This window comes from Theropithecus gelada, chromosome 6 (genome assembly GCF_003255815.1).
Source record: "Theropithecus gelada isolate Dixy chromosome 6, Tgel_1.0, whole genome shotgun sequence".
Lineage (NCBI taxonomy): Eukaryota > Metazoa > Chordata > Mammalia > Primates > Cercopithecidae > Theropithecus > Theropithecus gelada.
In genome coordinates this window covers 16,741,820-16,763,111 of record NC_037673.1, presented here as the reverse complement: position 1 = coordinate 16,763,111, position 21,292 = coordinate 16,741,820, and the positions used below count along the sequence as shown (strand labels likewise).

Genomic DNA, 21,292 nt, shown 5'->3' with positions numbered 1-21,292 from the left:
TCCCTCCTTCTCTCCCTCCCTCCCTCCCTCCTTCTCTCCCTTCCTCCCTCCCTCCCTCCTTCTCTCCCTCCCTCCCTTCCTCCCTCCCTCCTTCTCTCCCTCCCTCCCTCTCTCCCTCCTTCTCTCCCTCCCTCCCTCTCTCACTCCTTCTCTCCCTCCCTCCCTCTTTCTCTCCCTCCCTCCTTCTCTCCCTTCTTCCCTCCCTCCCTCCCTCCTTCTCTCCCTCCCTCCCTCCTTCGTTCCCTCCCTCCCTCCCTCCTTCGTTCCCTCCTTCCCTCCCTCCCTCCTTCGTTCCCTCCTTCCCTTCCTCCCTCCCTCCTTCATTCCCTCCTTCCCTTCCTCCCTCCTTCCCTCCCTCCTTCCTTCGTTCTCTCCTTCCCTTCCTCCCTCCCTCCCTCCTTCTCTCCCTCCTTCCCTCCCTCCGTCCTTCGTTCCCTCCTTCCCTTCCTCCCTCCCTCCCTCCTTCACTCCCTCCCTCCCTTCTTCTCTCCTTCCCTTCCTCCCTCCCTCCCTCCTTTCCTCCTTCTCTCCTTCCCTTCCTCCCTCCCTCCCTCCCTCCTTCTCTCCTTCCCTCCCTCCCTCCTTCTCTCCTTCCCTCCCTCCTTCCTTCCCTCCTTCCCTTCCTCCCTCCCTCCTTCTCTCCTTCCCTTCCTCCCTCCTTCCCTCCCTCCCTCCCCTGTTCCCTCCCTCCTTTGTTCCCTCCTTCCCTTCCTCCCTCCCTCCCTCCTTCCCTCCCTTGAACCTGGGAGGCAGAGGTTGTAGTGAGCCAAGATTGCACGACTGCGCTCCTGCCTGGGCGACAGAGTGAGACTCCATCTCAAAAAAATTTTTTTAAAAAGCTGGATGTGGTGGCTCACGCCTGTAATCCCAGCACACTTTGGGAGGCTGAGGTGGGTGGATCATGAGGTCAGGAGTTCAAGACCAGCCTTGCCAAGATGGTGAAACCCCGTCTCTACTAAAAATACAAAAATTAGCCAGGTATGGTGGCGGGCACCTGTAATCCCAGCTACTCAGGAGGCTGAGGCAGAGAATTGCTTGAACCCAAGAGGCGGAGGTTGCACTGAGCCGAGATCGTGCTACTGCACTCCAACCAGGGCAACAGAGCAAGACTCTGTCTCAAAAAAAAAAAGTGTGTTTTGATCAATGCTAGCACACACTTGTGCCAGCCTTGGAGGTGGCCTCCCTGCTCTTCGCCAACTCCCCCCACGCCTTCCCACACCTTCCCACACCCCTGAACCTGATTTCAACCTTCCCATGCCAGCCCGCGACCTTGCCTTGTAATTCATCAAAGGACTGAGAGCATGTAACATCAGCCACCTCGCCTTCCATCCTCCACAGCATGCTGTGCTTCCCTGTCTTTCTGCCTTTGTCACATTCTCTCTATATTTTGAATATATTTGAGTTCCTAAGTCTCTCCCATCCCAGGTTGTCTGGGCATTTCGCTGCTTCAGATGTGGCCCCCACCTAGTGATTCTCAAGGGAGCCAGGGAACAACTCGGGACTCTGTATTCTGTCTTTGTTTCTCTGGCTGGGCTTGAACTTGACACTGCCCTGTGTGATGTCCCTCTGGTTTTGGTATCCTATACCAGCTGATGCTGCCCCTGTTGACCTCTGCTCCATACTGATTTGTCTTCTGGATATTTTTGAGGCTCACAGTGTTAACCACTGAAGAGTTTTAAACTATATACAAGCCTTGCAGTATCTCCACGCACCTTAATCCCACTGAGGGATAAGCCCCTTCCCCGTAAGGCTCCCTCCCTCTCGGGGATAATCCTTCCCTTCAACCATGGCACCTCTTCCATCTACCAACAGACTGTACCGGAGTGTCACATACCCTTCTCTCTCTCCAGGCAGAGTCCAGCTCTTCAGCACAAAGACAAAGTAATTCTGCCAGTAGTGACCTACGCAGTTGATATGTACGAATCCCACCTTTAATGAGAAGCGTTTGTTTAGGGGCGCCACAGGGTCAGGACTTGGATCCATGTGCCTGCAGTTATCTTGGTGCTTCCTCAAGGTTACAAAGTGGTTGCCATAGCTGCAACCATCACCTCCTCACAAAACATTGTCATTCCATTTTTTTCAACGAGCGTCTGTTATGCCCTTGTGATACATTTCGAGTAAAGCAAATAAAGACCTCACTCTCTTAGAGTTAGCATTAATCCTGGAAAGAATCAGGGTTGGGACTGAAGAGACTCCCCTCGGGGCCCCTCTTTAATTAGGAAGGAAAATCTTCCCCCAGGAGCCCCTCAGTAGTTTTGCCTGACATCTTCCTCGTTTTTCTGCTTGGTTCTTGGGCCAGGACTGGGCCTGGTTGCTGAGCCTCACTCCACAGGGAGCTGAGAAAGTGAGTGGATGAGTTCGTAGGGTTGGCTGGGGTACAGTTGGACTTCTTTTAGCAAAGGGTTGCTGGTGGACCTCACTAGAAAAGAAAACTTTAGGCTGGGTGAGGTGGCTCATGCCTGTAATCCCAGCACTTTGGGAGGCTGAGGCGGGTGGATCACGAGGTCAGGAGATCGAGACCATCCTGGCTAACACGGTGAAACCCCGTGTCTACTAAAAATACAAAAAGTTAGCCAGCTGTGGTGGTGGGCACCTGTAGTCCCAGCTACTCGGGAGGCTGAGGCAGGAGAATGGTGTGAACCCAGAAGGCGGAGCTTGCAGTGAGCCGAGATTGCGCCACTGCATTGCATCCTGGGCGACAGAGCGAGACTCCGTCTCAAAAAAAAAAAAAAAAAAAAACTTTAGATGAAGAGTGGAAGAGGTGAAGATAGAGAGAAATACAAAAATATTTGGATTTTATCATTGTACAATTTGGATAACTTTCAATAGATGTAGTATCAGATTTTCTGAATCCATGTTTTACGCTTGTGGTAGTTTTGAGGAAGGATTTAAATAAGGACACTTTCTTATCCATTGAGTCTGACTTGATGTTAAACTATAGGAAGAGAAAGAAGTTTAGTACTTCATGCAAAATCACAGAATAATATTGTAATGACAGTGGATTTGTATATACACCAATACAAAGAAATATCTTAGAAGCATTAACTCAAAATTGACCTTGGTACCTTCTAGGACAGTGCATCTCAAAGAGTCAAAATAGCAGTGTTTTGTTTTTTGTTGCCAATTCGTTGAGGACTGGTGCATTTGAAAAATGCAGTAAAAATGATGCAGCCACATCAAATGGCTCTAAGAGTTCCTAAATGCTTATTCTCACCTTTGGTGGCCATCTTGCCATGGACAGGCAGCTGTCCCAGGCCACACTTGGAGTCTCAGTCTTCTGGTTTTCCCACGAGGACAGAGGGCCCGGAACTGGACACAGGTCCTAGTGCACAGCAGTCGTGTAGTCGTGTGACCTCGAGCAAGCCACTCCACCTGGATCAGGGTCTCCACATATATAATGGAATAATAGTCCTGTCTTGCCCACTAGCTCTTGGAGATTCAGTCAGACTCATGGAAAGCCTTGGTACATGGTAATGCGTGTTTAAATATTAGGTGTCATTATATGCTGTTTCACTTTGAATTCAGGAAGGAAACTATATATAGCTTTTTTTTTTTTCAGTGTTGAAGATTAAAAAGCTCCAGCTTTGGCGATCCAGGGGTTCCCTTTTTGCAGGAAAAGGCAGTTCTACTTTCTATCTTCCCACAGAGCTGGAGGGATGGGAGCCAAAGGAAGGTCCCCAGGTGCCTCATCCCCAAGGAGTTGGTGTGCAAGTTGGTGTGGCCTGAAGTCCGGGATCTGCCTACAGGGTTTCCCTTGAGGGCAGCCCGCAGAAGGAGGCAGAGTTGAGGAGTCTGTCCAGTGTGCAGAAGAGGAGAGAAGCGACCCTGGCCGTGTGCAGTAGTCCACCCACACGCAGGGCCATTGAGAGAGAGGAAGTCGGAGTGGCAGGTGTAGGGCTGTGAAAGGCAGGAAACCAGGAGGCAGAAAGCAGAATGGAAGGAAGAAGTGGTGGCGGAGGGCAGCCTGTGTTCCTAGAGCTCAAGGAAGCATTCAATCAAACGCTCCACACGTGTGATTTTCAGGCCGCTTGTGTGTTTTGGAAACAAGTATGTGACTGGGCACATCGGCAGCCAAGATTCAAATGAGTGAATGTCCCATGGACATAATTAAAGATAAAGGGCTTGTACTAAACACTGGACAGCTGTTAGGCATAGCTTTTCCAGGCATTTCTTTGCTAGTTTTTTTTTTTTTTTTTTTTTTTTTTTTTGTGGTTGGGTGGGAGAAGGGTTGGAGTGTATGTACCCCAGTTTTATCTTGTTGAATCCGGCTTTATTATAGCTTTATCCTCAGCGCTGGCTCTGTTTCAGCATCCCCGTAGGCATGGAAGATGCTGGCTTCAACAGTTTGTTGTAAAAAACAAAAAAGCAAAGTTAATGTCCTAGGAATCTTTTGGGGGATCTTTGAAAACTAAATATAAATTTATTAGGAAAAGTAGTTAATTATATGTTTTTTGAGAATCATTGTCTTGATCCTGAAAGATTATTTCACACTTTATTTGACGTTAATGGAAATTCTTCGTGTCTGATTTATTTGTTCAGAGTCATTAGCCTCGTGAGAACTATTCTTGGGGCATTTATTTCACAGTATTTGCATGAGCATTGTTTTTTATCTTTGAAAAATGGGTAATGTTATGAAAAGGAATATGTGTTAGTCTCTAAACATACAAGCCTTATATCAAAATAGTCTGACAGTTTATACAAAACATGCTGACAAAATTCTAATCAAATTAGAATTTTAAGCCTTGTTGTTGTTTCACTCTCCAAGTCCTTATAAACCAGAAGCCCTCATTTTTTAGAGTAACACTGTTCAATAGGAATAGAATGTGAGCCCCATGTCTAATTTAGGTTTTCCAGTAGCCACATTTAAAAGCGTAAAAAAAAAAAAAAATTGTTTTTTTGGGAAAGCAGTTTTAACATTTTTTTTTTTTTTTTACTATATCCAAAATGTTATCGTTTCTACTTGTAATAAATTTCAGAATGATTAATGAGATACTTTGCATTATTTTTTTCATACTAGGTTTTTGAAATCTGGTGTGTAATTATCTCTAGAGCACAACTCAGTTTGCACCAGTTGAGCACCCTGTTTGGCTTTTGTTCTCTAACTCAGAGATCAGTAAACTTTTTCTGTAACTGGCAAGATAGTTAAGTATTTTAGGCTTTGCTATTGTATTGTGGAAGTGGTCACAATGTCTGGCTGTGTTCCAATAAAACTTTATTTACAAAAACAGGTGGCGGGCCGGATATGGCTGGCAGGCTGTGGTTTACAAGCCCTCACTCTAATTAAATGTATCATCTTGTGTGGGTTTTAATGCTCAGAAGTTGATTTCTATTTTGGGCTGCTACCAAGATAGCTATTGTGATAAAATTCATTCAGAAATATTCAGGAAATATGTACCAGGAAGTATACTCCATTGTTAAGTAATGAATACGTTGGAACTGCAGGAACTCCCCCGTTCCTGAATTTGCACCTTTCAGGAAGAGCAGCATAGCTAGCGGTGCTTAGTGCTGGCTTGGCTGTCACAATGCCTGGATTTGAAGCTCGGCTGTGTTAGTTAAGCATGAGCCTTGTGACCCCAGACAGTTAATTAACCACCCTGCACTTCAGGGTATGCATCTGTAGAATGGGGATGACAATAATATCTACCTCATAGAGTTGCTAAAATTAAATGAAAGCTAACTCAGTAAGCCCTTGGTACATGTTAGCTTTCGTTATTTTGTTATTCCTCTGTCACTAATGTTGCTGCTGGAAGTACTGCTTGTACTGTTACTACTAGTGGTGTTAGTACTGCTATCACCACCATCACCATCATCACCACCACCACCACCACCACAGAGATCCATACATACAAACCAACCTGTGTGCCAGAATGGAACCACGCTGACTTGTTATTGTCCACAGATGACCATAGTGGCCACTCATATGGTGTCACTTTGGACGTGAACTTGTCAGTTAATGGATGTGCTCCTGCACTCTAGGGGAGATCTGGCATGATCTGCAAGGATTTAATGTTAACATACTTGAGTGGGCTGGGCACGGTGGCTTACACCTGTAATCCCAGCACTTTGGGAGGCCAAGGCGGGCAGATCACCTGAGGTCAGGAGTTTGAGACCAGCCTGGCCAACATGGTCATCCGTCTCTACTGAAAATATAAAAATTAGCCTGATGTGGCAGCATGCGCTTATAATCCTAGCTACTCGGGAGGCTGAGGCAGGAGATTCGCTTGAACCCAGGAAGCGGAGGTTGCAGTGAGCCGAGATCACACCACTGCGCTCCAGCATGGGTGACAGAGTGAGACTCTGTCTCACACACACAAAAAAATGCGTGCCTGTTGCTCCTCAGGCCTGGTAATTGCCGTATAATATGACTCAGGTCACACGACATTCTTTGACCCTATTTAATGAAAATGCTAATGGCTGCCCTACCCACCTCACAGGGTGATAGCGCAAATTGTAGGTAAAGTACTTTGGAAATTGTAGAGTGTTATGGAAATACTAGCTGACAGCATTTCCCATACGATTGCTGTTTTAAAAATTTGTACCACACACTTAATTTTTTTTTTTTTTTTTTTTTTTTGAGACGGAGTCTCGCTCTGTCACCCAGGCTGGAGTGCAGTGGCCGGATCTCAGCTCACTGCAAGCTCCGCCTCCCGGGTTCACGCCATTCTCCTGCCTCAGCCTCCCGAGTAGCTGGGACTACAGGCGCCTGCCACCTCGCCCGGCTAAGTTTTTTTTGTATTTTTTAGTAGAGACGAGGTTTCACTGTGTTAGCCAGGATGGTCTCGATCTCCTGACCTCGTGATCCGCCCGTCTCGGCCTCCCAAAGTGCTGGGATTACAGGCTTGAGCCACCGCGCCCGGCCCCACACACTTAATTTTATCATCATGGACTGATTTAATTCATAGAGTAGTTGTGAAGATTAAGTGGCACATGTAAAGTGCTCAGTTCAATGGTAGAAACAGCCCTTGTTCAAGGACTGGATAGTTGCTATTTCTATTACTTGATTTTCAATTTAAGATGTAGCATTTTGGCTGGGTGCCATGGCTTGCCCCTATAATCCCAGCATTTTGGGAGGGCGAGGTGGGCAGATCCCAATGTCAGGAGTTCGAGACCAGCCTGGCCAACATGGTGAAACCCCATCTGTACTAGAAACACAAAAATTAGCAAAATTAGCCGGGCATGAGGGTGCACGTCTGTAATCCCAGCTACTCAGGACACTAAGGCAGGAGAATCGCTTGAACCTGGGAGACAGGTTGCAGTGTGCCAAGATCATGCTGCTGCACTCCAGCCTGGGCGACAGAGGGAGACTCTGTCTTCAAAAAAAAAAAAAAAGAAGAAGGTGAAAGAACTGTATATCCTGACAGGTTAACTGTCTCTAAGATTCTGTTAGGTAAGAAAAGCAAAATGTGGAACACTTTTATTTGCGGTTTTAAAAAAGCAATGTATGTATTTATCTGCACACACATGAGTGTGCATATACACACACATGCATACTGTGTTTATACATGCATGGACTGTGCCTGAAGGAGACACAGGAAACTAGTATGAGTGGTTTTCCCCAGGAGAGCTGTGGGGTTTTTATGCAGATACTTTTTGGTATATGTATGTATGTATATGTATTATATATGCACATATACACCCAGATCCTTTGCATGTATTGTGTTTTCATTTAACAACAACAGATTAGTTAGTGGGGAAAAAGAGATGGCTGTAACCTCCCAATTTCTTTTGTATCCCTTCTCATTAAACACTATACTGAAGAGTTACTTCATTACGTCTTGCAGTGGAACCCCCATAAAAACACATTCCAGTCGTGTCATGTGAGTCATTAAAAAAAATAACTGGGTTTCGAGCTGTGTTTTGGGCATGTTCTCTAGAAACACATTGTGAGGACTACTTGGACCTTATGCTGGCTTCCTTTAGAGTCATTTGAACCAGTGTCAGGACCCTGAGATTTTCTGTGCTGTTTTCATGACAGTAAATCAAATCCAGTTGGACAGAATTGGTTTCACTTAGGTTTTCTTGCAAAATTCTCACTCCCAACAGTAGGAAACCTGGCTCCCATCATCTGCCATTAATTTATTTGTTTAATTCCAGTGTACACGTACAGTGGTATCAGAGTTGTGACCCCATACCCCTGGGGTAAACAACTTTATCAACTATAGTACAGTGCTTAAATGCAGTTCTTTTTGCTTTTAGTCTTACAGACTCTATATTTTTCCAGAGTTATTTAAGTCAGCATCTTTTCCCCCACCCTGTTTAGTAAGGTCGAGTCATTTAGATTCTCTTGTGAAAATCTACATTATTTCTTGGTTTCCCCAAAGGTTTATTCCTGTGAGTTTTGACAAATGCATGATGCCATGTATCCACCATTACAGGATCACCCAGAATAGTGTCACTTCCCTAAAATTCCTCTGTGCTTTAGTTCTTCATCCTTCCCCCGATCCCTAGCAACCACTGATTGTTCTACTGTCTCTGAAGTTGTGTCTCTTTCTGGATGTCATATAATTGGACTGACATCTTTCACCTAGCACTATGTATGCACTTGAAGTTCCTCCGCGTCTTTTTGTGGCTTGATAGCTTTTGAATCATATTACATTGTATGGATATACCGTAGTTTCTTTGTCCGTTCACCTGTTGAAGGATGTCTTGATTGCTTCCAGTTTTTGGCAGTTAGGAACAAAGATGCTATAAACATTTCTGTGCAGATTTTTGTGTGGACATAAGTTTTTGCCTAAATGGGAAAATACATGAGAGGGCAGTTGCTGAATCGTGTGTTCAGACTGTGTTCAGCTTTTAAGAAACTGTCTTCCAAATTGACCGTACCATTTTGCATTCCTGCCAGTTCTGGGTGAGAGTTCTTGTTGCTCCACATTTTTGCCAGCATTTGATACTGTCAGTTTTCTGGATTTTAAGCATTCTAATAAGTATGTAGTGGTACTTCATTATTGTTTTAATTTTTTATTCCCCAACAACAGGTGATACCTTTTCATATGCTTATTAGCCTATCTTCTTTGGTGAAGTGTCTCTTCAGATCTTTCGCTTATTTTAAAAATTGGATTTTCATATTGTTTAGTTTTAAGTGTTCTTTGTAAATTTTTGATACAGTCTTTCTTAGTGTGTATTTTCCAGAATTTTTCAGTCTGTTACTTGTCTTTCGTTGCCTTCACAGCATCTTTCTAAGAAGAAAAGTTTTTAATGTTAATGAAATCCTACATTTCCATTTTTTCCTCCATGGAACATGCTTTTGTCGTTGTATCAAAGTTATCCCCAAAGCCACCTAGATTATTTCCTATGTTATCGTCTAGGAGTTTCGTAGTTTTGTGATTTACATTGCATACATAGGTCTATGATTTACTTAATTCTTGTGAAGGTTGTAATGTCCGCATCAAGATTATATCTTTGCATATTGATGTCCAACTATTTTAGCACCATTTGTTAGAAAGACTGTCCTTTCTGTAATTGCCTTTGCACGTTTCTCAAAAACCAGTTGATTATAGTTGCGTAGGTCGACATACTTTTTAAAAAGCAAAAATCATTCTCATTTCTCAAAAATCTGTAAGAGAGGCAAAACCTATTTAATGTTAAACAAATATATTAGAAACAGCTGTAAACAGAACCACAATTTTGTTCTTGCAAATACACCAGCATAAGTGAGAGCGTATCTGATAACGTAGGGTCCCATGCCAGGCAATGTAGTAAACTGAGACATTCATAGAATTCAGGCTGTCCCCTGAGATAATGTGTAATTTAATGGGGAGTTCACGTGTACATGATTACCCTGGAAAAGAGCGTGACCAGGGGTCACATCCTCATGCAAGCACATCGTGTGCTGGGAACCCAGGGGTGAGGAGCATCATGGATGGCACCTGTGGGATGCATCAGAACAGTTTTATGGAGGAGGGAGCATTTGAGAGACACCTAAAAGATCCATCTGACTCAACAGATGGTACATTTCAGGTGGAGAGGCCAGTTTCAGCTGAGGTGAAGACAGGAAGTGAGCATTTTAGTCAAGAAACAACTAGAATGATCTATAGTCAGACTAAACGGTAGGATTTGTGTAGGGGTGTATTGACTGGGAAGGTGAATTGGAGCCACACCGTGAGGACCTCGAATGGGAAATGGAAGCCTTTGTCTTAAAGTGGCATATGCTGGCAGTGTGTGAACAGGGCTGTGATACAGTCAGAGCTGTGCCTTGGAAAGATTGACATGTATGTGTGCATGTTATTTATGTTCCAGTGTTGCCTTTCCCATGAGGTAGTTGAGGTTTGTGTGGGTCCAAGGTAAGCGCCTGCAGCTGTAAAGAGTGTGAGTGTCCTTGCTCGGGGTGACAGCTGTACTTAGTCTCAGCGGATATGTGGGTTGAAGGTTGTACTTGGTGACTGAGAAATGTCCAGGCCCTACAATCAGACCTCCAGGACTGACTCCCAGCTCGCTCGCCAGTCAGGCCCTGCTTACTACCTTCCTGTTCCTCACCTGGTGGGTTTGCCTCTTCTCTAGGGGAAATTAGTTTCTGCCTCTTTTCTCAAAATGTGAAAATTAGCAAGTAGCAACCACTGTGTAAAGTGTTTAACAGGCCCGGAGTGAAAAGACTGATGTAAGTACAGAGGACTTTTGTCTCCAGTTGAATTCACTTTTATTTACCTTCTGTGCAAGGTCAGGAAAGTTATATTGCTGCTTTAGTAACGATGCTTTTGAACATTGTTCAAAGCATGATAAACTTCTTATCTGAGAATATTTATTCACCACTCTTGAGAGTTTTATTGTAGCAAAGAAAGCAAATAGACTGAGATTCCTTGCAGAGTTCTTTGTGAATCAGCAAGAGGAGGGGATGGGAGTCTCGTGGTGAGGCTTTCTTAGTAGTTGCAGGACTGGGAATGATATTTTGTTATGTAGCATAATTGTCTTTGGGTAATTCTTTAACTTCTTAAAGTTGAAGAGGGGTTATCAGAAGATAAAGTTGTTTGTGTTTAAAGTTAAATGGGGTAGAGGTATATCCCATATGGAAATGCAAATACAAATATACCTAATATTTTAAATCCTCTCTGTAGCAGTGCCCCTTGCCCCACACATACAGTATTCACTTATCTAAAGAATCATGTAATGGCTTTTCTTATTACATAATTAACATATTTTATGTTTCTTAAGATAGTGGCGGACTAATCCTCCATAATATGAACTGTGCACTGAGTCCCTCAGTTGCAGACCCAATATGTATGTAAAGTTTAAAGTATTTCATTTAGCCGGGCGCGGTGGCTCAAGCCTGTAATCCCAGCACTTTGGGAGGCCGAGACGGGTGGATCACGAGGTCAGGAGATCGAGACCATCCTGGCTAACACGGTGAAACCCCGTCTCTACTAAAAAATACAAAAAACTAGCCGGGCGAGGTGGCAGGCGCCTGTAGTCCCAGCTACTCGGGAGGCTGAGGCAGGAGAATGGCGTGAACCCGGGAGGCGGAGCTTGCAGTGAGCTGAGATCCGGCCACTGCACTCCAGCCTGGGCGACAGAGCGAGACTCCGTCTCAAAAAAAAAAAAAAAAAAAAAAAAAAAAAAAAAAAAAAAGTATTTCATTTAAAGTGGGTCAGGTGCCATTAAAAAATACAATGTGGAGCCTGGGCGCGGTGGATCACACCTGTAATCCCAGCAATTTGGGAGGCAGAGAGGGGCGGCTCACGAGATCAGGAGATGGAGACCATCCTGGCTAACATGGTGAAACCCCGTCTCTACTAAAAATACAAAAAATTAGCCGGGCGTGGTAGCAGGTGCCTGTATTCCCACCTACTTGGGAGGCTGAGGCAAGAGAATCACTTGAACCTGGGAGGCGGAGGTCGCAGTGAGCCAAGATTGTGCCACTGCATTCCAGCGTGGGCGACACAGCAAGACTCCGTCTCAAAAATTAATATAATATAATATAATATAATGTGGAAAAGTAGAACTCTAAATTTTGAAAGCAGTACCACTCACTTTGAGAAATAGTCTAGCAATGTGGAGGTTTTTAAGGTTTTACAAGACATAAAGTCTTCAAAAAATTTTTAAAATAAGTTCCCAAGTTAAGGCAGTAAACGCAATTGACATATTGTTGGTGTGATGCTCAGCTCCTTTGTTTGGCTTTCTGGGGCTGCTTGTCAGGGCTCTGAGGATCTCCTGTGTTGCCAGATCTCGGGCTCTCTACCATTTTGCATCCTAAGCAGATCTGATCTGGAGAGGGCCTGCATTTGTCAGGGCAGAGCAGGGACTGGGTTTGCTCCAGGACATCCCATACCATTAGTTGTTTGTGTGAGTGCTTAGTCTATGGGAGGCGTCTAATACATATATACACATTTATTCATTTATCTATTTAGAGACAGAGTTTCGCTCTTGTTGCCCAGGCTGGAGTGCAATGGTGCGATCTTGGCCCACTGCAACCTCTGCCTCCTGGGTTCAAGTGATTCTCCTGCCTCAGTTTCCCGAGTACCTGGGGTGACAGGCATGCACCGCCACGCCCAGCTAATTTTTATATTTTTAGTGGAGATGGGGTTTCTCCATGCTGGTCAGGCTGGTCTTGAACTCCTGGCCTCTGGTGATCCACCCACCTCGTTCTGCCACCGTGCCTGGCCCTAATAAACATTTTTAGTTGATTGAAATTATCATTTACATTTACATAATCTCCAAGACATTGTGATCACATGAAAGTTTTAGACTTTGAATACATTCTCTCCAAAAAATAGGAAAGGATCCACACTAGAAATAAATTATAACATGTGTTCAGAAGCACCCAAGGAGTTGTCACATTGTATTTGATATTTGTTATTAAAGCAGAAACAGTCGTTATTAAATATGTTGTCACATGCAGGGCATGATCCTCGGGATACAGTGCCACATGTTCCCAGTGTGTCCCTTGTCCACTGTGGTGTGTCATCTCGTGCTCAGACGCCTGCCCTTAGCAGGCATCCAAGGAGGGGTTAAGAGATGCAAATGGAGTTAAATCCCCCGTGGGTCAATGAACAGTTGAATTATTTGTCAGCCATCAGAGGTTGATACGCGAAGTAAGGATATGGTCAGCTGTTGTGTGTGTTTATGGGAGTAACCAGAGGTGGATTTGCTCAGTTTGCAATTTGATTTTCTAAAAGCTCTTCTTTATTCACTAGTTGCTTCCATATGCAGATGTTTGGCTGAACTCACAATGTAGCAAACTGATTTCTTATCAATGTGGTTGTGGCCCTTAAAATTGTGATCTTGAAGTCACCTGTATTAGACCAAGTCAGTACCTGACAAGTTGATCTCTAAGAATGTTCCTTGTGCTTAAATCTCCAGAGAATGTCTGTGTTTCCAGAAGATTGATTGCTGCTGGGAATGATACCGTATAGACCACATTCTCTGCCTAGGTTCCACTTAATCTTTTCCCTAAAGAAGTTTTCATTCCTTTCAGAATTACATCCCATGGAAATATATCCCAGTTTTATAATGTGCCAGTAGGTTTGATGCATACGAGTTTGATTTACCTGCTAGTTTTCAGGAACACAAAGCCCTTTGAGACTTTTTAACTTCTTGGTTTAAGCAAATGTTAAAACCGGTTTGAGGCTGCGTAGGGTGGCTCAAGCCTGTAATCCTAGCACTTTGGGAGGCTGAGGTGCGTGGATCACCTGAGGTCAGGAGTTCAAGACCAGCCTGGCCAACATAGGAAAACCCCATCTCTACTGAAACTACAAAATTAGCCAGGTGTGGTGACACATGCCTATAATCCCAGCTACCCACTTGGGAGACTCAGGCAGGAGAATTGCTTGACTCTGAGAGGCAGAGGTTACAGTGGGCCAAGATCGCACCACTGCATTCCAGCCTGGGTGACAAGAGTGAGACTTCATCTCAAAAAAAATAACTGGTTTGAACAAGTCATTTTGCCTTCCTTATTTCCAGTCTTCTCATCTACAAAATGGCTTTTCCCTAAAATCCTGTCTGGCTCTGGAAAAACCCATGGCCCCTGTGTGACAGGCTGGATTCCTCCCACCCCCAGCCACCCCTTCCTGGGCTCTTCTCAGGATGCCTTGGTTGGTTTTTGTGAGATTCTCAAATGCTGAAAAACATTAGAACTTTTAACAGTCCACGGGTAATAAACTCACTGTATTTTCTTTCATTACATAAGCACAGATTATTTAATGGCTGTTTCCAAATCCGCTGTCATACTTCTTATTGTCATGCACTGTTCATGAAATTATGGAAGGCTCGGTAATGTTCAGGGCAATTGGATTCGTTGATGCATAAATAAATGCATGTCTGTCTTCATTAGGAAGCACTCTCCCTGTTCTTGGTGTCCCTGTTTGTCAGCACCTCTGTTGTCCTTTATCTAAATTTTAAGCTGCAGGAGGTAAGGTTTGCCTGTAATTGATTTTTGTAGAGGGTTTAGCGTGCCCCGTTATTAATCATTATTAATCATGTAGACATTCTGAAATCGTATTTTTCAGATTGTATGGAAATAAGTATTTCTAATTATTCTTGGTAGGATTAAATTATCCAAAGTATACATTAAAACTACATAGATTTCATCCTGTCTCCAGGATGCAGACTTTCTCTTGCATCCATTTCTTGTCCATTTTAAATGCCTCAGTGTTACACTGGTACTTAATGTACTTTTTTTTTTCGAGATGGAGTGTCGCTCTGTTGCCCAGGCTGGGTTGCAGTGGCACGATCTCGGCTCACTGTAACCTCCGCCTCCTGGGTTCAAGCAGTTCTCCTGCCTCAGCCTCCCAAGTAGCTGGGACTACAGGCGCACGCCACCACGCTCGGCTGATTTTTGTATTTTTCGTAGAGACAGGGTTTCACCATATTGGTCAGGCTGGTCTTGAACTGCTGACCTCAGGCGATCCACCTACCTCGGCCTCCCAAAGTACTGGGATTACAAGCATGAGCCACCACGCCTGGCCTTAATGTACTTAACAAAAATTTTTAACAGCTTTTTTGAGATATGGTTCTTATGTCATGTAATTGCCTTATTTAAAATGTGCAATTCCGTGAGTTTTAAAATTTTTTACAGCTATGTGCAGCCATCACCAGAGTCAATTTTAGAACATTCTCATCACCTCAAAAAGAAACCCCCAGGCTGGGTGTGGTGGCTCATGCCTGTAATCCCAGCACTTTGGGAGGTGGAGGCAGGCGGATTACTTGAGGTTGGGAGTTCGAGACCAGCCTGACTAACATGGAGAAACCTCATCTCTACTAAAAATACAAAATTAGCCAGGTGTGGTGACACATGCCTGTAATCCCAGCTACTCAGGAGGGTGAGGCAGGAGAATGGCTTGAAACCAGAAGGCAGAGGTTGTGGTGAGCCGAGATTGCACCGTTGCATTCCAGCCTGGGCAACAAGAGCAAAACTCCGTCTCAGAAAAAACCAAAACCCAAACAAAACAAAAAAAACCTTGCCTTTTAGTCACCCAGTTTCCTGTGTCCCTGTCCCCATGCAACTACCAGAATCAACTTCCTGTTTGTATAGGTTTCCCTGTTTCAGACATCGTCTGTATGAATGGAATCATGTAATGTGTGTGTTTTGTAACTGTGACTGGTTTTTCCCTTAGCATAATGTCGTCAAGGCTCATCCATCTTGTTGTATGTGTCAAGACTTCATTCCCTTGTATGGCAGGTTAATGTTGCATTGATATGTGCATTTTATATACACGATAATGATATATGCCAAATCTGTTTTCTCCATTCATTGGCTCCTGGACATTGGGCAGGCTGTTTCCACTTAAAAGTCGTCCCCCTACCCCGCGTGCAGCATCTACTCAGCCTTTCCTATTTCACCCTGTTCCATGCAGGACCTCCAGAACCCTCTATCTGCTTGTTTCTGTAAAAAATGCTATTTTGAGGCCGGGCGTGGTGGCTCACGCCTGTAATCCTAGCACTTTGGGAGGCCGAGGCAGGTGGATCACAAGGTTAGGAGATTGAGACCATCCTGGCTAACACAGTGAAACCCTGTCTCTACTAAAAATACAAAAAGAAAATGAGCTGGGCGTGGTGGTGGGCGCCTGTAGTCCCAGCTACTCAGGAGGCTGAGGCAGGAGAATGGCGTGAACCCGGGAGGCGGAGCTTGCAGTGATCAGAGATCTCGCCACTGCACTCCAGCCTGGGCGACAGAGTGAGACTCTGTCTCAAAAAAAAAAATGTTACTTTAAAATTTCTTCAAAGATAAAATCCTACAGAAAATTTCCCATGACGAATGTGACTGTTTCCTTCTTTTAGTGCAGTCTTTTTTCTTTCCCGTTTTTTCTGAGCTGGATCCCTCCTACCGGCAACCGCCACTCAGTAACAACCTAGCTTGTATCTATTTCTCTTCGTCATTGTGCAAACATCATAGAGTGCACTCCCACAAACCTAGATGGGGTAGCCTACGACACTCCTAGCAATATGGTGTGGCCCATTGTTTCTAGGCTGCAATCCTGTACAGCATGTTACTGGACAAGACTATGGGCAGCTGTACCATAGCGTTAAGTATCTGTATCTAAACATACCTACACATAGAAAAGGCACAATAAAAATACGGTGTTACAGTCTGGGTGTGGTGGCTCACGCCTGTAATCCCAGCACTTTGGGAGGCTGAGGTGGGCAGATCTCCTGAGGTCAGAAGTTCGAGACTAACCTGGCCAACATGGTGAAACCCCATCTTTATGAAAAATACCGAAACTTGCCAGGTGTGGTGGTGGACACCTTTAAGCTGAGCTACTTGGGAGGCTGAAGCATGAGAATTGCTTGGACCCGGGAGGCGGGGGTTGCAGTGAGCTGAGATCGTACCACTGAACTCCAGGCTGGGTGACAGAGTGAGACCCTGTCTCAAAAAATAAATAAATAAATAAATACAGCATTTCAGTCTTACGGCACCATTGCCGTATCTGTAGTCTGTCGTTGACTGAAACATCATTATGCGGTACATGACTACATTTATATGCATATATATAGCTAGAGCAGGGATTTTTGGAGAGGAGTGGTCTTTTTTTTTTTTTTTAAGAAAGATTCTTTCTAGCTTGTTTTTTCACTCAATAATACCTTATGAATGGCCCTAGATTCAGTAGGTATGTCTTGAATTTGATCTTTGTTTTTGTCCAGTTGCCCTATTTTGTTCTTTTAAAAATTTTTTTAAATTTATTTTTGTCGTGTACTGATGGGGTGGGGTGTATGAGGTATTTTGATACAGGCATATGATGCATAGTAATCACATCAGGGTAAATGGGGTATCTACCCTCTCAAGCATTTATCCTTTGTGTTACAAACAATCCAGCTATACTTTTAGTTATTTTGAAATATACAATTAAATTATTATTGGCTGTAGTCACCCTGTTGTGCCATCAGATACTAAATATTCATTCTTTCTATTTTTTGTACCCAGTAACCATCGCCACTCCCCACTACAATTTTTTTTATTTTGAGACGGAGTCTCACTCTGTCGCCCAGGCTGGAGTGCAGTGGTGTGATCTCGGCTCACTGCAAGCTCCGCCTCCTGGGTTCACACCATTCTCCTGCCTCAGCCTCCTGAGTAGCTGGGACTACAGGCGCCCACCACCATGCCCAGCTAATTTTGTTTTTGTAGTTTTAGTAGAGATGGGGTTTCACCATGTTAGCCAGGATGGTCTCAATCTCCTGCGTTTGGTCTTTTTTTTTTTTTTGAGACGGAGTCTCGCTCTGTCGCCCAGGCTGGAGTGCAGTGGCGTGATCTCGGCTCACTGCAAGCTCCGCCTCCCGGGTTCACGCCATTCTCCTGCCTCAGCCTCCCTAGTAGCTGGGACTACAGACGCCCGCCACCTCGCCCGGCTAGTTTTTTGTATTTCTTAATAGAGACGGGGTTTCACCATGTTAGCCAGGATGGTCTCGATCTCCTGACCTCATGATCCGCCCGTCTCGGCCTCCCAAAGTGCTGGGATTACAGGCTTGAGCCACCGCGCCCGGCCCGGTCTTATTTTTTTAATGGCTGCATGACCTTTTTACAACGTGCGTGGTATCAGAATATACCCGCCGCCGCCCGTTTGGGGATAGTCTTGCTCCTAGTGTTGTTGCTGCCACCAAGGGGATCCTTACACAGCACAGGTCTGACCCTGTTTGTCTCTACAGCGAGCCTCCAGTGACTCCTTGTGACTCCTCCTTATCTTGAATACAAGAACCATGCATCTATCTTCCACCCAGGTCCTTCCCGCCTCCCTCTGTTCCATCCCATCCTGTTGACTGAACCTGCCAGGTTCCTCTTGGCTTTTCTTCCTGTTTTTTTTTTTTTTTTTCCTGCGGAGAATGCCCCTTCCCTCCAGCATTTTAAGATTCCAAGCTCTAGTTCAAATCTGTGCACTTCCCATGCCCCCTCAGTATTTTTCTCTCTCCTATATTCTCAAGGAACTTAATTTTAATCTTTATAGTTTGATATTAGGCTTTCCGCTACGTAAGTACTGATGTACCTGTCCACCCTCCTAAATTGCAGGGTCCTTGGAAACAAAACACGGCTTCCACCTTTTTTAAAAAAAATCTTCCCCGATCATGAATTACAAAACCTTGCACATAGTAGGTGTTCAGTAAATATTCAGTAAACGGATCAGGTGACTGTAATTGCCCTGGGTTAGAGGCTGTTTCTTCCAAACTCCAACCTATTTGTTGCCATCAAGACTTCCCTGTTGGTACACTGCAGGCAGCCTTTGTGGGAGTCAGCTCCGGTTCTGGAAAACTAGTTACCAGTGGAGACAGCGTAATAGCAAAGTTTTGAAAGGCGAAATGCCTTTAAGTTGTGCCTTGTCCAGCCTCCAGCTGTGTCATCTTCGAACATTGAATTCACCAGAAAAGGAAATTGCAGCTGAAAAGAGAACCACCAGTGGAAATCCAGGTCTACCCCGCCTCGTGATCGCAGGGTGGGTTGCCTAGGGCGACAATCAGCCTATAGATGCCCCTCCCCTGGTTAAGTTACTGGGAAGGGGCAGAGTCACTCTCAATGGGAGCCTGGAACTCGCAACAGCTCCTGGCTCCCTCCCTCCCCTCCCCGGGCTGTGTCAAATCCTACAACCACACCACACTAATTAGCCCGAGAATGGAAGGGGTTGTCATGGCGACTGGGCACTTTTTAAAGCGCAGGAATGGTGTTCATTATTGTTCCGTGTCTTTAGCTGTGGGGAAAAGGTCAGTGTGGCCGTTGTTTTCCATACGAATTTTGGCCCAAGAGCCAAACTGAAGGTGCAATGCCCCTCGGAGAGGCAGGAAGATGGTGAGTGTGGGTGAACTTTTTGGATGGGGAGGCCCTTTTGGTGTAATATCTTCAGTTTTAATAACTCGAGTGCCGGACTGGGGAATTGTACGGACTTTGTTCAGTAGAGACTGGGAGAAAAGAGGGGGTCGGGAACAGTGAAAGCCTGAGATAGAGATATTTTGGATGAAAGTCTTTTGAGCCTCAAGTGATTAAATATTAAATTTAGAAGGCTTCTCTGGTAGTATAAATTTAACAAAGTTGAGTAAGTCTGATACTTGATTCGATGTTCCTTTTATATTTGCCCTGTACTAGTCTTTGTAGATTGGTGCTGGTTAGATTATATTCCCAAATAAATCTCACAGAAGCATTGTAACCAAATGCCTTCAGAACAGTCAGCCACCCCCGAGCCTGCATTTTTAAATCCAGAGAGATGGCGTAAGAGTCACCAACGGTAATTTTGTTTTCATATTTTTATGCTTTTCTTACTTTTCTATGGATAATTTAATCAAGACTAAAAACAGAGAACCACAGTTCTTTGGACGTTTGCCCTAATTTGCTGGCTGCACTTGGTTGGAATACTGCTAAGTAAAGACAATTTGACCACAGTGTTTGTAGAAGAAATTAAATGTGAGAAGTCAGCCCACTAGGGCTGATGGCAGCTATTCCATCAAAAGCTGTGAGGGACAGTTGCAAAGCATTCTTTACATTTATTTTTTTTGCCAATTTTGAAAGCTTGCAGAATAACATGGCTTTATGCCTAATTTTGTGTTAATGACTGCATTGTTAAAGGTCACAAATTAAGCCACTTTGCATTCTTGTTAAGCCACTTTGCATTCTTGTATTTTTTACCAGTTAGGTCCTATAGCACTATTTTTTTGTCATTGTATTCACAGTTGTGTGGGATAACAACATGCAGCTTAATTAAAGGGAACGCGGGTGGGTAGACTAAAAAACCAAACCACTGTCCCCAGAGTTTCTAAATGGCCCACTTTTTTGCTTTCCCCTGAAAACCTATTGTCCTGGCCCCAGTGCCAGTTTGTTTGGCAGCTGAGCAAATAAAAGAACACATTTCAGAACATTAAGTCTTGGTCTGATTTCCTCTGTCTTTAATTTGTATGTTCTCGGGCTTACTTATTTAGTGATCAGAGTATGGAGCTCTCAGTGAATAAGTATTCGACTAGAATTTGAGCAAAGTCAAACTCTTTTTTCACTCCTGTGTCTTCTCCACTGGCTAGCATGGTCGTCTCCCCTTCTCCACCCCCACCCCCACCCCCACCCCACCTGCCGCAGTGTGGGTATCCACCCCTCACCGAGTCACTGTGTTCTTAGGTAAAAAATGCCTAGGAATTCAAATTTAAAAAGTAAAATAAAGTGACATTTGTATGACACTTTAGATTCTTTGGGGAAGAAATAGATTTTAAAGTGGTGGTACATTTATGATATTTGTGATACAGCCAGAAATGTGAAAAATGTGAACATGGATATTAATATAAAGGAATTACTGATATCTTTGAAGATACGATAATAGTGTTATATTAACACATGACATATAGTAGAATCTTTGCAAATGAGATGATGTGAAGCTTGGGATTTTCTTTTCTTTTTTTTTTTTTCTTTTTTTCTTTTCTTTTCTTTTTTTTTTTTTTTTTTGAGACAACTTTGTCGCCAGGCTGTAGTGCAGTGGCACCATCTCAGCTCACTGCAACCTCTGCCTCCTGGGTTCAAGTGATTCTTCTGCCTCAGCCTCCCGGTAGCTGGGACTACAGGCGTGCGCCACCACGCCTGACTAATTTTTGTATTTTTAGTAGAGACAGGGTTTTACCATACTGGCCAGGCTGGTCTCGAACTCCTGACCTCATGATCTGCCCGCCTCGGCCTCCCAAAGTGCTGGGATTACAGGCATGAGCCACCGTGTCCGGCCGGGATTTTCTTAAACATAAGGGGAGGGAGGAAGTAGCTTGTGGATGGGGCAGGATTGGCAGAGGTTGATGGTTGTTAAAGCGAGGTGTTGGTTCCACTGGGGTTCCTGTGCTAGTCTGTATTTCTGTGTAGGTTCAAGACTCTTATATGTGTTTTGAAGCAGGGGTAAACCAATGATGGAGGTAGCTTTATTAA

General features: G+C 44.4%; 1 protein-coding gene across 2 annotated transcripts in view; it reads left to right on the top strand.

The window, feature by feature from the left end:
- MYO10 (myosin X) overlaps nt 1–21,292 on the top strand; it is a 276,883-nt gene that overhangs the window by 209,888 nt on the left and 45,703 nt on the right. The gene's annotated exons all lie outside the window — the stretch shown is intronic.